A 14,199-nucleotide genomic window follows, 5' to 3' on the forward strand; every position below is an offset into this window, starting at 1 on the left:
AGGACAGCTTGGGTCTTCCTTTTGAAAATGATCTCGTCTCCTTTTATTCTACTGTGATCCCTAAAGAATGAACCCAACACTCAGAGGGTCAGCTCCTGGCATGCAATTTTGGAGGCCTTCTTGGCCCGGTGGACCTTTCACTTTCATCTTGTCTCTCATCATCTGTGTACTTTGCCAATTAAAAGACCTGAAGCAATTAAACTGTCTATAATTATCCATGATACTACGCTGTCTTTCTGGGCATTAGCCAAACAGCACATTTAACAATCACTTACGCTTCAAATACTGTAATCAGCAATTACCTAAAATGCACAGTCTTAACAATTAGCAATTCAAGGTCTTGTTTGCTTGAAAAAGTGAGCAAAAGCAATTCCATAGCACAGAGACTTCCCATTCCTACACAATTACAGCATATGTGGGAGGCAGCATAAATCCCAACTTTGATATTAGTGCATTAACATCAGCTTCAATTGAAGTGGCTTTTAGGAATGATGGAAACAACTCACTGTCACAATATTATATAAATTGAGTGTGGGCACCAGCTCTGGTAATAGTTTGGAATTTGTAGATATAAAGGGACAATAAATAATACAAAAGGGACAAACCATTTGTCTTAGTGTTGCCTTATTGAGACTTGCTGACTTGCATTAGCTTTTCTTTGGCGTGCAGCTTTGTCTTGTTACAAATTATTTTTCTGTTATGAAGTGAAACATTTGCAGATTGGAAAAACACACTTTTGGCTTTGGTGGAATGATGAACCAGTTTTCTTAACAATTCAATATTTTCTGATAATCTTAGAACTGTTACTTGTTCAAGTCTTAATGGAAGAATAATACGGGTAGCATGAAAAGAATGAACTTCACCAAGCATCACTGTTCTGTGCTTGATAACAGATCCATTTGGTAAGTCATCAAAGATGTAAGAGAGAATAAATCTACCCTTTCATGACCATCGTCTTGATATAGTCTAAAATAACACAAAAGGTAATTTTCCTTCTTTTTCTAAATGTAAGTGCTTTTTTGTGAATCTTCACATGTGTATGGAATACACTTCTACTTGATAGCTCTCATCTTTTCTGGGAGAAATTGCTGAAGCTGAGTAATTAAAGTTACTCTTGACTTCTCTTATTTACTGGCAACAACTTAGCTGAATCATAAAAGAAAAAGTATTGTACTTTGAATGTTTTGCTGTATACAGTGATCCTAGCAAGTAATTCCTTAATGGCATATACAACAAAAGGGAACATTCTGGAAAAGGAATCTAGCGCTTGAATTGTGCTCCTTGTTCCACATCCTTGCCCCCACCCAGCTAAAGTGATATCTGGTAGGTGTGTATCATCAAGGAGCAAGGGCTGGTTCATCACAGTGTTGTCCAAACCCCTTCTGTCTCCTTTAGCTTTTAAAATCTTCCTGTAAATCTAATATTGCCATTAAAAGATAGTGTTGTTCTGCCTCCTGACAGCACCTCATCCTCTTGTGTGCTAAAATCTTCCCATCTGTCACAGGATGGGCCAGGATGCAATGAGCCATCACCTCCAACTGACAGTACAGCAGTTCCCTAGGGTGGGCATGGGAAAAAAATACAGATCAATAATAAATTTAAAACTGTTTTATTTTAAATTTGAATTTTTCTATTTTTGTAAGGATTTTCTGTACAAAGCTTGATGTTCTACAGAAATTCCTTAGGCACGTAGACCTTTTGTCCAAGGGAAAAAGGAGCTTGTCATTGCCAAACTTAGTTATTTTCTCTCCAAACAGGGGCTTAGATCTTTCATGCAAAACAGTTTTCTGTGAGCCCAGATTGGCATGTGTGGGATGTTAATCTGTTTAAAAAAGACTGAGAAACAACCACAGACCCTGACACCCGGGTAATGTTTAGTTGTCACAGTCATTTTTTTTCCTCACCTGGATTCTTCAATTATTTTTAATTTCATCTCTGTAAAACCAGATAACTATCCAAGAGTACAGGCTCCTCACCAGAGGACAAAAGTGACACTGCAAAGCTGTTTTACTCCCAAGAGGAGAATCTGTCCATCAGAGACATGTAATTTCTGGGACACATGAGATGAACTTCAGTGACAGGAGCAGAGTTTTAGTGAATAGGTGTAAGTGTGCTAAGTGTAAAGCTTTTTAGAGGAGGGTTCCACCACGAGGAAAGGGACTTCTTTTAAGAACAGGTGTGGGAGGGAGCACATCCAGGATTCAGATGCTGCCAGGAGGAAGGAGTTCTGGGGCTTCCAACACCTGCAGCACCCGGGAGGGCTGTCTGGCCACAGGTTGGTTGTGCTCATCTTCAAATCCTTCATCCAGTCTCCCTGGGCCCTGCCACCATCCTCTGACAGCAAAAACATCCAGTGCTTTACACACTCTTAGGAAACAAGGAATTGAAACCACTGTTTGATTGCTGTGGCTTGTGTATCAGACTTCAATGCTTTCTTTTTTTTATTCCTTCCCTGGTCACGTTCTCTCACCCAGGATCCATCAGTTCCTGTTCTCTTGCTCTGTCTCCTACATAAGGAATGATTTCCTCATGATGAATACGTGCTCTCTGCTCGGTTATGTTGTGTTTGCTTTATTGCAATGAATTCTACTGTAAAAAAATCATTGAGACAAGATACAATTTAAAGTTACAAGTCTTCCTGTCTTTGATAGTCTGTCTCCAAGGGAATACATCCCAACAGGGATAAACAGAACCAGAAGGAATTGTATTTCCTAATTACCACCATCATTTAGAAACAAATGTGAGGCACAGGGCACCACAGTGAATCCAATGCAAAGAACAATAAAAAAATTATTCCATATAATTGCAAAGGAAATGAAGACTGAACAGAACATAAAGACAATTAAAGTCTTTATTTCCATTTTATTACTGAATAAATACTTCAGGATATTTTTATTTGCTTCACTTTTTGTTTGCTCATGGGGTCTGCTTGTTAATCTGACTGGGATGTACGAGAGCTGCTTAATTAACCTTTTTTTTTTGGGCAGCTCAGTTTCTATGAAATGTGTATGCTGACAGCTACTCAACAATAGTGAAAATTGAAATGACAGATTTGTAAGCACTGGTCAATTAAAAAATGTTCAAGAAATGCAGGTTTTGAATTATTGGACCAGGCTTCTCTGCAAATTGGAATTCAGTTCAGTTAATTTAATTCACTGGTTCTATGGCAATTTACATAAAGTTATAATAAAAGCACAGTTATCTTTTCAAAAACTACAGGTTCAGAATATTAAAATGGAATAATATAATTTTTATTTTATAATAACTGAATGAACAAGTATTGAATTTACTCACAAAACTGAAACATGTACTCTCAATTACACAGAATTTGGTATTCAATAATTCTGGGCAGCCATTGTGACTATTGGGTGGCTTGTATGGCAGCCAGAGGTTGGTCCATTTGTCTGGCACTTTTGGGGAGGTTAGTCCCAGTCCTTGCCTGTGTGTCAAGTGGATGGATTTGACTGACTCCACTATATATCCCATAAAGTAAATACTGATTGTTGTTGAAGCCCTGGAAGTTGTTTCCTTAAAACTCTGATGATCCCTGATTCCTCTGGCAGGCTGGGAGTGGGTGTGCTGAGCCTGGGACTTGTGCCCTTGGGCATCCTCTGGATCCTCAGGTGTTCTCTAGGTCCTTCCTTCAGTGAATCTACTGCCTGACTTCTCCCGAGCTGTTTCTCCCCATCTGTTTGATGTATGTGTCTGTGTGCATCTGCAAGGGTGTGCATTTAGTTATGTACATTTGCTGTTGTGTTCCTGGGGCTGTGGTGGGAAGGTTTAAGAGCAGACTTGACTGGTTCAAAAGGACCGCGGGGAAAGAATCTGTTTACATCAAAATAAATGCGGCAATTAAAGATTTGTTATGGTGACCTTACTCATTAGTGGGTTTGATGCTTAAATAAAACATGCATAAAGCAATAAACTTTCAGTGTATGTAGGAGAAAGATACAGCTGCCCTCACTGCAGTAAAACCTGCAGTCTGTGCTGGTGGAGGAAGGTATTTTCTGTCGGTGGCTGTGAAGGAGAGACTGCAGGAAGGGTCTGACTGCAGAGGCTGGGAAGGTTTACAGGGAGTGAGGTGATGCTGTGGTGGGTGCAGCCCCTTGCCTGGATAATGGGGCTGTGGGGACTGGCAGAGCCCCCAGCACAGCACCCTGCTGCCAGCACAGCACCCCCTGCCCTGCCAGGCCTTCTGTACCCCCTTTCCCTGGGGACAGCAGCATGACAGCCCACACAGAGACCTGTGAACAAGTACACGTTTTGGTTGGTTGCTTGGGTGTTTTCCCCCCTGAATTTTAATAGGTTTGGAGCAAGCAGGATGCAGGGGGTGCTGCCAGGATAGGGTTGCTCTTGCCAGAGATCCCTGGGGCTGCAGAGGCAGCCTCAGTGCCTGGGAGGTGAGGACAGGGCAGTGGGGATGGGGACTGGTGGGGAGCAGGTCTGGGTGGCTGTGGGGTGTTGGGTGGGACAGGGCCAGCTCACCCTGCAGTGCTGCACTACCCAGATTTCATGCAGAGCCCTGCCTGCTGCTCTGGGTTTGCTCTCCTGCTGCTCTTCCCTGAAGCAAGCTGGTGAGACAGAACCGTCCACTCAGAGCTCGGTGGTTCCTTTGGCTTTTCTTTTACAGACCCATAATTGATTCATTTGAGCATTTCTGTCCTTCAGAGCAAATGCTTTCTGCAAAAGTTAAAGATCTTGTCATGTAGGATGGTGCTGCATCATCTCAGAGCCAGACATCGATAAAACTCTTTAAGAAACATGAACAGTTCAGCCAGGTACATCGGGGTAAAAATAAGACAAATTATTTAGCATAAACAGAATTTTTCTGGCTATTGCATTCTCTGCTAGAATATAGGATGGGGTTTGGAGCAACCTGGTCTAGTGGAAGGTCCCTGTCCATGCAAGGGGGTTTGGAACAAGATGATCTTTTAGATCGCTTCCCACCCAAACCAGTCTGTGATTCCATGAACACAGGAATTCTTTGTTGCCAGAGCAGTCGTTTGCTGGAGCCCCAGGGATGGAGGGGTGGGAAAGGGCAGGGTCTGAGGCCCTTCACAGTGCTTTAAAACCCTAGGGGTTGTTTGTGGCTTTGTTGATAGGATGTCAGCAATATTGATTTGTTTCATTTAATTGCTGAGAAGTGAGTTAAGAGAATATGCTTTGCCCAGGAAAACTTTTCTCTTTGGTTTCTCGGACTACTATGAAAGCAGAAACTGGAGTTTGCATGATAAATGGCTGGAACTTGAAATATTTGCTTTTATTCCTGCAAATACTTCCAGGTGCCTAGATAAGCCTGTCACTGTAAACTTTAAGTAATAAACTCTTTGTAATTACTCCCAAAGATGCATTAAGCTAATGCTGCTCTTAGGGAAAGAGTTGTCAGGGCACTTTTGCAGTCCCCGTGGATGGCAGGGAGCCGGGCCACTCTCCTCCCCACACCCCAGCCCTGTCTGGCCAGGAGCACCAGTCGATACCTCTAATGCTGCCCTTACTTGGGTACTGCCGTGGTTTTTGCAAGGCCCTGCAATTTCCAAGTGGTGGTAGTGACATTTCAGATTGATAACACCATGTATCCAGGTGTATAGATTTTTGGGGCACCGCGTGATGTTAGTAAATGTCACCCTCTGGTTTCATAAGCTTTTGCAAAATGATGGTTTAAATGCCCTGTCTTTGGACTTTGTTTTTGTCTGGCTAGAGCTTAGAGCCTGGGAGTGCTCTGAAGCCATGCTGGATTGGTCTTTATTTGAGGGCCAGGGGAGTTGCATGAAATTCTGCAGTGCACAAGGTAGATACAAAAGAGCAGATATTTATTTTTTTTTTCCTGAGTAAGCAATAAGTCTCAAAGCAGAGAAGACCACAGGCTGTGAAGTATGGAAGCATCTTGCCACAAGGAGCAGGTCTATTCTCCTTAGATTTGGCTGAGGAGAACAGCAGCAGGAGAGAAGAGCAGCAGTATCTGGTTACCTACGTGCTACAGATATTCCTGGAGCCAAGGAGTCCGAGGGGGTAGAACCAGGAAAATGTGACCTATAGGAAGCAGAGATGGTGAAATATCAATGTGGTGTTAGGTGTGTTCTCCAGGGAATTGGTGTCCTACCCTGCCAAGGTGCACTGGGGCTTTATTGTGAAGCTGTCACGGAAAACAGTAAGTCTGAATTAAGCATGTGCAATGGGTATGTTTAAGGTTTGTTGTTTTCAGTGCTTTCTTTCCTAATTGAAAGAAGAACTTGCCCTGATTTCAGAATAAAAGGCATCCCTGATGAGCACCGGTTGTGAAAGGGCTGATATGAATATTATGATGATCATTTATTTTCCTAGGAGTGTTGTAATTTCAGCATTTCTATCACGATTATAAGCAGATGCAGGAAAGAATGTGGTACTGCTTCAGCAGGCATCACATTAGCAAAAAACAGTGTGCTGAATGTGACAGGCTTTTGCAAATCTCTTAAATTTTCCTTTAAAAGCATAAACAAACAAAGCCACACGGAGGTCTGGCTTTTGCAAGAACAAAGTTTATAAATTAAGACTTGAAAATTGTTCCCATTTCCAAACTTCCCTAGCACGATTAAGCAAAACTTTACCACTATAGTGCAAATTTTCTAAATTATGTTCTTATGCATGTCATTCATCATGCCTTTACTTTAAACAGAGAAATGAAGATGATTTTGCTGCTAGAACAAGCTCTGGAGTGATCTTTGTTTCTGGTTTGCCTTGAAAAACAATAACACTGAGTGCTAGTAGCCTTGTGCTGGTATTTATGGAGGCAGAATGTGAAACATGATTGAAAGCCTTGATATATAAAGCCATTGCAATCCCCTTGCAAAACCCAGCCTAACTTTACTGAAAGCAAAAGCTGAATTATGAATCATTAGAGAATGTTCCCTATGCTGTGCATGTGGTAGGTAACAATGGGGTTCCTGGCAAACCACTGGGAACTGGTGCATTTAAAAGCCCAGGATTTGTGTTGGATGTGGGATTGCTAAAGTGTGCAAGGGGGAAGGCAGGAGTTTGGAAGGAAATGTGGTGTGAGCTGAAGTGTGAGCAGCAGCATGGCTGCCACAGCACCGGGCTGTCAAGGAAAGGAGTGGGCTGACTTAAAAAGAGTAGTAGGTCAGGTTGGGAGGAGGATGGAGACAAGTGGTTGTCATTCACTGAAAGGGTAATAAAACACTGCAAGAGGCTGCCCAGGGAGGTGATTGAATCACCATCTCCCTGCAGGTGTTTAAAAGATGTGTAGATCTGGTCCTGAGCCACAGGGTTTAAGCACTGGACTTGGGAGAGTTAGGTTAATGGTTGGACTCGATGATCTTAAAGGTCTTGTCCAACCAGCAGGATTCTGTGTGAGCCAAGGGCTCCTGCCCAAGGCTGGGCAATGCTTCACCTGCTGTTGGCTTCCCTGGGCTCTAACCCCTTGGTTACAGAGACTGGGACAGGAGCACCCAGCAGGTGGAATTACAATGTGATGTTATTTGCTTTACACTCAAAAGCAGGTTGTAAACATAATCGAATGAAAGGTTTCCTTAAAGAGTGCTTGAAGTAATCCCCAGTGTTCTTAAGTACTGAGGAACATAACAGAAAGCAGTACTTTCTGTATGCTTTACATGCTTTATTGCACGTGATTTGGATCCCTTTATTGCTAAGAGTGATAGATAACAATTCAGATTTTCTCTGCTTTAGTTTTGGTACTGTCTCTTCTGATTAAACTTACACGGTCTAGCATTTTGAACCATGAAATAGTTAAATTTTTAACAAGCTCCATGAAAAACCTATTGCTTTTGGCTTTCAAAGTATCAATATCCTAGCCGAGCAAGTCAGACCTAATTAAAAGAAAGCACTGATGCAAGATCTGCCCTTTTTTACTGCATTCTTTCCATCTTAGCAATGTATATCCATTCTAAAGCAAAGTACACTTCCAGCTGCCCAGGCTCCGTTACGCAGCGTACGGCGATGACAGGGATCTTTGATTTCTTTAAGCTGTTAATTCCTTAGCTGCAATTTTATGTATTGACTTCAGCAACATCCTACATTTGGCTTTGAACCAATGAATCAGAAGATTTTTTGAATGTTCAGCTCAATACTGCTTAGTTAATAGTTCCAGTGGTGCAGCAGACAGTTTTATTGTACGGCAGGAGGCGAGCTATAAATCACAGGTAAGACCTGCTGGTATTTATTGCACAGAAAGCCTTTGCTAGAGATCTGCTTTACTACAATTAAAAGGTACATAATCTCAAGGAACCTATAAAGTAGTTTTGATTATAAAGCAAAGAGCTGCGCCAGTGTCTGCTTGGTTTTGTTAGTCAGGAAAACCAGTGATTTAATGTTAGAGGAAAGCATCAGAAGGAAACCAAAGAAATAAAGTGTTATCTTATGGCAAGATATAAAATGCAGCAGTGTGGATTGTAAAGGAGATGGCAGAATTTACAGAAGCTGGCTTTCCCAGGCAGTTGGCAAATGGACTAAAGAAGACAAATTTAAGGCTTGCCAGGAGGAAACACTATATCAGGGGCTAGAAATTCAAGTGTTCTGCAAAGAAAATGTAAATAAGGCAGCAGACGTCTAAGAGAACTGTGGCCAGATGAAACGCAGAGAAACAGCTTCATGCTGAGGAGCAAGGACGTGTTGTATGGGGAAAAGCATCCAGTGTGAGACCCTGGGAGGGACTGGGGAACAGCTGTCACATGCCCTGGTAAGTTACTGTATCAATGATCATGAAACGTGAGTAGTTCATACTGAGAAGAGAGGTGTGAGAGGTTAATCACCTTGAGCTACTTTTTGATGCCAAAACACGTTAAAAATTTGCATAAGCTAAAAAGTACAATAAGCAGCAGACCCCACAGTTTTGTAGTGAGTGGTGACGCTCACCCTAGGAGGTGTGTTAGGATTTGACTGTTGAAGAGCAGGATCTTTGTCTTTACTATTTTCTGTATGTTGGTAGTTGACAATGAGAAGAAATGAGGTATAGAAAGTGCACAACCAAGGCATGGCAACTTACACAGGGAAGTGCAGAGTCCTTCTTATAGACAAGGGCACTTTTGTGCTGGGGTGATGACTACACAGAGACCTTGTGCCTTAGTCTCTTAGCTGAAGAGTCAGAGCCCAAGAAATCTAAGAGTTGCTAGGCAGTCAGTGTCTGGCTGCTGACTGCAAGGTTCGTACTAAGCAAGGCTACTAATTAGCCATAACAGTGATAAAAATATTCCCTTTCAGCTCTTCTTGAAGTGTTAAAGTGTTTAGTTGTTTGTTTGAGCTCTGGAGCTGTTGATTGCAAAGGGAGCTGCAATCCCCAAGAGATGCTAGACAGGCACCTTCTTTGCCCTATTCCCTGTAGGGAAACCTACTCTGTTGTTGGTTTAAGCTTTTTCAAAAGGAAACACCTGGTCTGCCAAGCTTATAGAGTAGCAAAAATCTCAAAACAAATGCCATATATTATAGCTGAAATCATGCTAGCAAGGGGAAAAGCAAATTGGTGTTAAAAGTAACAAAACTATATGAGATGCTACTCTACAAATACATTTGAGTGGATGTGTCATGTTGCATTTGTGATAACGGATGTTAGAAAGTTACTTTGGTTTTCTGCAGTTTTCATCTTTATGGATTATTGGGTGAAACATGTGAGGAAACTAAAGCACCAAGATTTTTCATCAGGAAGACAGACTCGAGACTATCTGCTATTGCCATCTCCTAAGTTGTCCCCAGGATAGAACTGGTGTCCTGCTAGATAAATCCTTTGCCCAAGTAAAACCAAGCAGCTGCAGTTAATAAAAAGCTATTGGTTGTCCCACCACTGTCTGGGAGCATTTGTTCACCAGCAGAGAGAAATGACATTAGAGGAGAGACGACAGGATAGTTGCTGAGTTGTGCAAAATCAGCAATGTTGCCCTGCACTGATGCTGGAAATACTGCAGGGCTTTCTCATTTGTGCAAGGTGGTGTCTCTAGGAAGAGTGTGGCACAAAAGTCAAACCATAAAGCCTATAGCAGGTTACACTGACATTCTTTTTTTTAGTATGTTAAAAGAAATAGAATTGAAATTGCTGTAAACTGTGGCACTTGGGCAGTTTAAAAAATGTATTCAAAGTGTAGTGTGTATATTTAAACATGTGGTTTAATTTATCTTCTGCACTTGACAAGTGCCCTGATTTACACACAAAGCTTCTGTTCTTAGCTAACAAGACAGGGGACAGGGCTTGATGAATTGTGATGGCACTTCCATGATGCTGAGTTTATTTGTTAGAGCCCTTAAACTGTGAAGTTCAACAGTGGGTCCATTCTTCCTTAAAATGAAGGATTGGTTGCTAAAAGGATTATTTGAAATTTTTTCAAGCCTGAACTTACAAAAAATTAATAAATGTATGTGAAAGAGCAAAAGGCTGCAGACCATGTCAGCTCTCCTGTGTTCAGCATTCTCACAGCTCTGAGGGATTATGTGGCTGGAGGTTAATGACACCAGTTTCAAATCCAGCTTCTTTTATAACATCCATACCAGGTTCACCTCTCACTGCTTTTATAAATAATTCTGGAAGTATCTCTGTAACTTTTGTGAGTGAGACACGAGAAGCTAATCAGGTTAGATGGCTGGTGAACTTCCCTGCATATAAATTATGGATCTGAGGAGGTCTGAAGAAGTTGTGTATCCTTAGCTTGTCTCCATGTGCTTGTGCTCACCATCTGCTCTCAGGAGAGGTATGATGGAGGGTCATTAAACCCTAATGGTATTTACTGGAGTGGAAGCACTGGAGACAGCCGGGTGACCACATCCCGGCCTGAAGAAACAGGAAATAATTGAAACTCTCCTCAGAGGCTGGAAAGTGTAAAGACCACGTGAAGCAGCAGATACAGGAGGGGTAGGCTGCAGCTCAGACACAGCCTGGGGAAGGAAAATGGCTTGGGGCCACAGGAATAAGGAGAACTGGGGTGACACTGTACAAGTAATTTCCTTCCAGCTTCCTTGTGCTAAGCAAACAGCATAGGTTGGCAGCTGCTCCCAGAGGAGAAAGCAATGGCTGGTTCAGGAAAGCTGGGGTTCCAGCCTGTACTGTTTAAAATTGAAATAGTGGCTTAAAAACTCTTGATAATGCTAAATATATCTTTCCTAGTATCAAAGAGAAGTAGCATTTTAAAATTAAAGATCCATACCTGAGGGTTAACAAGGTTTTTGTGTTTTCCAGGCCCTCTAACAGTGATGCAGCCTTAAATGTCAATTGATTTAGAATATCTTTTAACCTTACATCAATAATAGGGCTTAGTGTAATTCTCCCACAAGAAATCTCTGTGCTTGGTATCAGTACAGCTTCCTTCCAGCCTAGCCTTTTTCCTCTGCTTTTCCCTGGCCCAAACCCCTTCTTTCATACCCATGCACACCACATTACAAGGCTGAGATCAGTGGCTATGGATGAGCCTCATGACAGGCTTTCATTGGGCTGCCACGTGTCTGAAAATCCATCTTGTGAAAAGTGTATCAAGGTACATGCTCCAATGAAAATAGACTAAATTTGGTCCAGCTTCACTACTGTTTTTTATTAGCTGTGACCAATCTTGGAGATGCATGAAAAAATCATAGAATCATGGACTAGTTTAGGTTGGAAGGGACCTTAAAGATCATCCAGTCCCAATCTTCTTGCCATGGGCAGGGACACCTCCCACCAGCCCAGGTTTCTCCAAGCCCCATCCAACCTGCCCTTGAACACTGCCAGGGATGGGGCAGCCACAGCTTCCCTGGGCAGCCTGGGCCAGGGTCTCACCACCCTCACAGGAAGGAATTTCTTCCTAATCTAAATCCATCCTGCCTAGGGATGTGTTGAAAGGTTTATGCTCAATTTCAAATCAGAGTGGCTTGCAAGGAGGTCTCCTGCTTGCAGGTAGGCTTGGGTAAGAAAGAACCAAGAGAAGCCTGGAAGGAAAAAGTAATTTAAGGAGCTTTTTGTTTCTTAAAAGAGGTGATAGTCTGCAGTGAAACACACTGAACAAGTAAAGGCAGTTGTGAAGGCTGCGTGAGGGATGTGTTGCAGAGCTGTGGAAGTTCTGATAAATTGTCTTTAACAACAGAGTTTGACCATTCCCCTGCACTCTGCTCACTCATCCATCACTTCTGCTGCCTCCCATGTCCCAAGCTTGTGAACAGCTGGAAACATTTTTTTTTTAAATTACACTAGAAACAAAAAAATGCTTTTCCTTCAAATACACCTATTGTATTTCTTAAAAATGAATCAACAGGTTGAAAAGTAAACAAACCAACTGCTTTAGCTGGAGACAGAAGATCCTGTCTGGTTTGAAGTGTAACTCTTGCATTACCTCGTAGCTAAAAATATAACTTTAATGAATTAATTTTTTTCAACAGTTTGTTGTTATGCACACCTGAGTATGGTTTTCACTTTCCTAGGATGTGAAATTTAATGTGCTGTGGGTATTGCAGCCCTTAGAGTCCATGTAATCATTAGATATTAGCTCCTTCCTCTAAGTTTTGTGCAGCCTAGTTTAGCAACTAAAGGTGAAAGATGCACAAAGTAGATTTCTCATTTGTATTTCATCTGTTCAGCTGAAAATTTTGCTCACGAGGCATCGAGGTGTGGTTCTTGAGGAGCAGTGGGACACAGCATGGACCACACCCTGCCCCTGGGGCAGCTTCACGGGCTGCACAAGTTCATGCTGCAGAAACATTTATTTGCAACCAGAAGAAACGTGCAAGAAGAGAGAAATGGGTCTGGAGAGCCCTTCTGTGTTACTTTTAAAAGCCATCTAGTCTTTTAGTGTCATGGCTCTGTCTCAGGCTTCCTGCAGTATCTGCACAGGCTTACTGCAGGGGTTAGGAGAAAAGCCTGAAAGTGAAAACACAAAAGATCCTGGTTTTACATTGCTTTCATTCTGGAGCAGAAACTTTCTTCTCCTTGGCACTGTGGGGTCTTTGTGAGGTGGCACCTGATAGCCCCCAGCTGGAGGCCTGTGTTTCTTTGGCAGCTTTGCATATTTTGTGGCTGCGAGGGACAGCTCTGGGGAAGACATTCCTTTTTTTTCCCCACCTTCACAGTATGATGACAGCACCTACTAGAAAGGGGAAGGATTAAGGGTTTTTTCAGAGTTCTCCCAGTGGAGGTATTTTCCATGTTAGAGAAGAGTGACTCTTGCAGGCAACGATGCAGTGGGTTGGCCATTCAGATGCTTGGGTGTGGAGAACCTGGAGCTGAGCAAAGGAGTGCCAGCTGAGATGGTGGCAGAACTGGAGGGGAGAGAGCCTCAAATTCACGTGGAGAAAAGTCTCCTTATTTTGAGTTGTTTTGAGTTATCCTTTGCTTCCAACGTGGCAGGTCAGCTGGGGGTTTGTGCTAACACTGCCTGGGTTTCTGGTGAAAGCTCTGGCAGTAACACACCTCAGCGACAAGTCCTTGACAGCAGGGCCTGCTTCACCCTTTGGACTCTAAGGCTCTGCTCCTGTGCTCCAAGGATGTGTTTGTTTTGCGAGAATTTTTCAGCAAAGTACTTTGTTGTGGTTTTTTTTTAATCCAGAAAACATTTAAACATTTGGAATCACCCCTTTGCTATGGCTGCCCATGCACCTCCTGCTCCCCGGGCTGCCAGCAGATCCCTTTGCAGTCAAGTTTGTCACTAACAAATGTGCTCCTGTTTCAGAAAATGAAGTTTGAGGGCGTGTTTCAGGCAGGAATCTGGTCAATACTCAAAATACTAGAGTGAAATAATTTAAGGATGTGATTTTTCTGGGTGTATGGTTTTTTTCTGGGTTCAGAAGAAAGTTGTTTGCCTGCCAATTAGCTCTGCCCTGTGTTGCTGTTCTGTGTGTTCAAGGTGACAACTTTTCTTGAAAGCCTGTCAATTTTGTGAATATTTTCCACTTTGTATGTGGCAAAGCTAATCCATATGATAATTTGAATTCCCAGTCAAGGGTGAAATTTGTATCATTTATCATCTTTAAGTTCATTCCACAGCAAGGAGAAGAGGAGAGGGAAGTGCTGCAATACTTTGCATGGCTCCTACCTGCTTGTCCTGGCTAGAATGTGATTTGTCCCTGCAAGGCAAGTGTGCTTTGTCAGGGAACTTGGTTTGTGTGTTGTTGGTGCTTAAGGATGAGCTTAGGGGATGGGTCTGGCTTATTTATTTATTTCATGAGTGCAGCAGCTACTGTTTTTTTGTCATCCAATGCATCCCTGGCAGCAAGGTCAGCACTGTGAGCGAGCTCTCCCCCTGT

The 14,199-nt window shown here is 42.5% G+C and overlaps 1 protein-coding gene across 6 annotated transcripts in view; it reads left to right on the forward strand.

Moving 5' to 3' along the window:
• LOC127388327 (contactin-4) overlaps positions 1-14,199 on the forward strand; it is a 287,077-nt gene that overhangs the window by 117,125 nt on the left and 155,753 nt on the right. The window contains exon 1 of one of the 6 annotated variants that reach the window (XM_051627710.1): positions 6,132-6,148. The exons of the other annotated variants lie outside the window; for them this stretch is intronic. The gene's annotated coding sequence lies outside the window, so the exon portion shown is untranslated. Of the gene's footprint in view, positions 1-6,131; positions 6,149-14,199 lie in introns of those variants that run through there. 6 annotated transcript variants of the gene reach the window in all.

This window comes from Apus apus, chromosome 9, assembly GCF_020740795.1.
Source record: "Apus apus isolate bApuApu2 chromosome 9, bApuApu2.pri.cur, whole genome shotgun sequence".
Taxonomy (NCBI): domain Eukaryota; kingdom Metazoa; phylum Chordata; class Aves; order Apodiformes; family Apodidae; genus Apus; species Apus apus.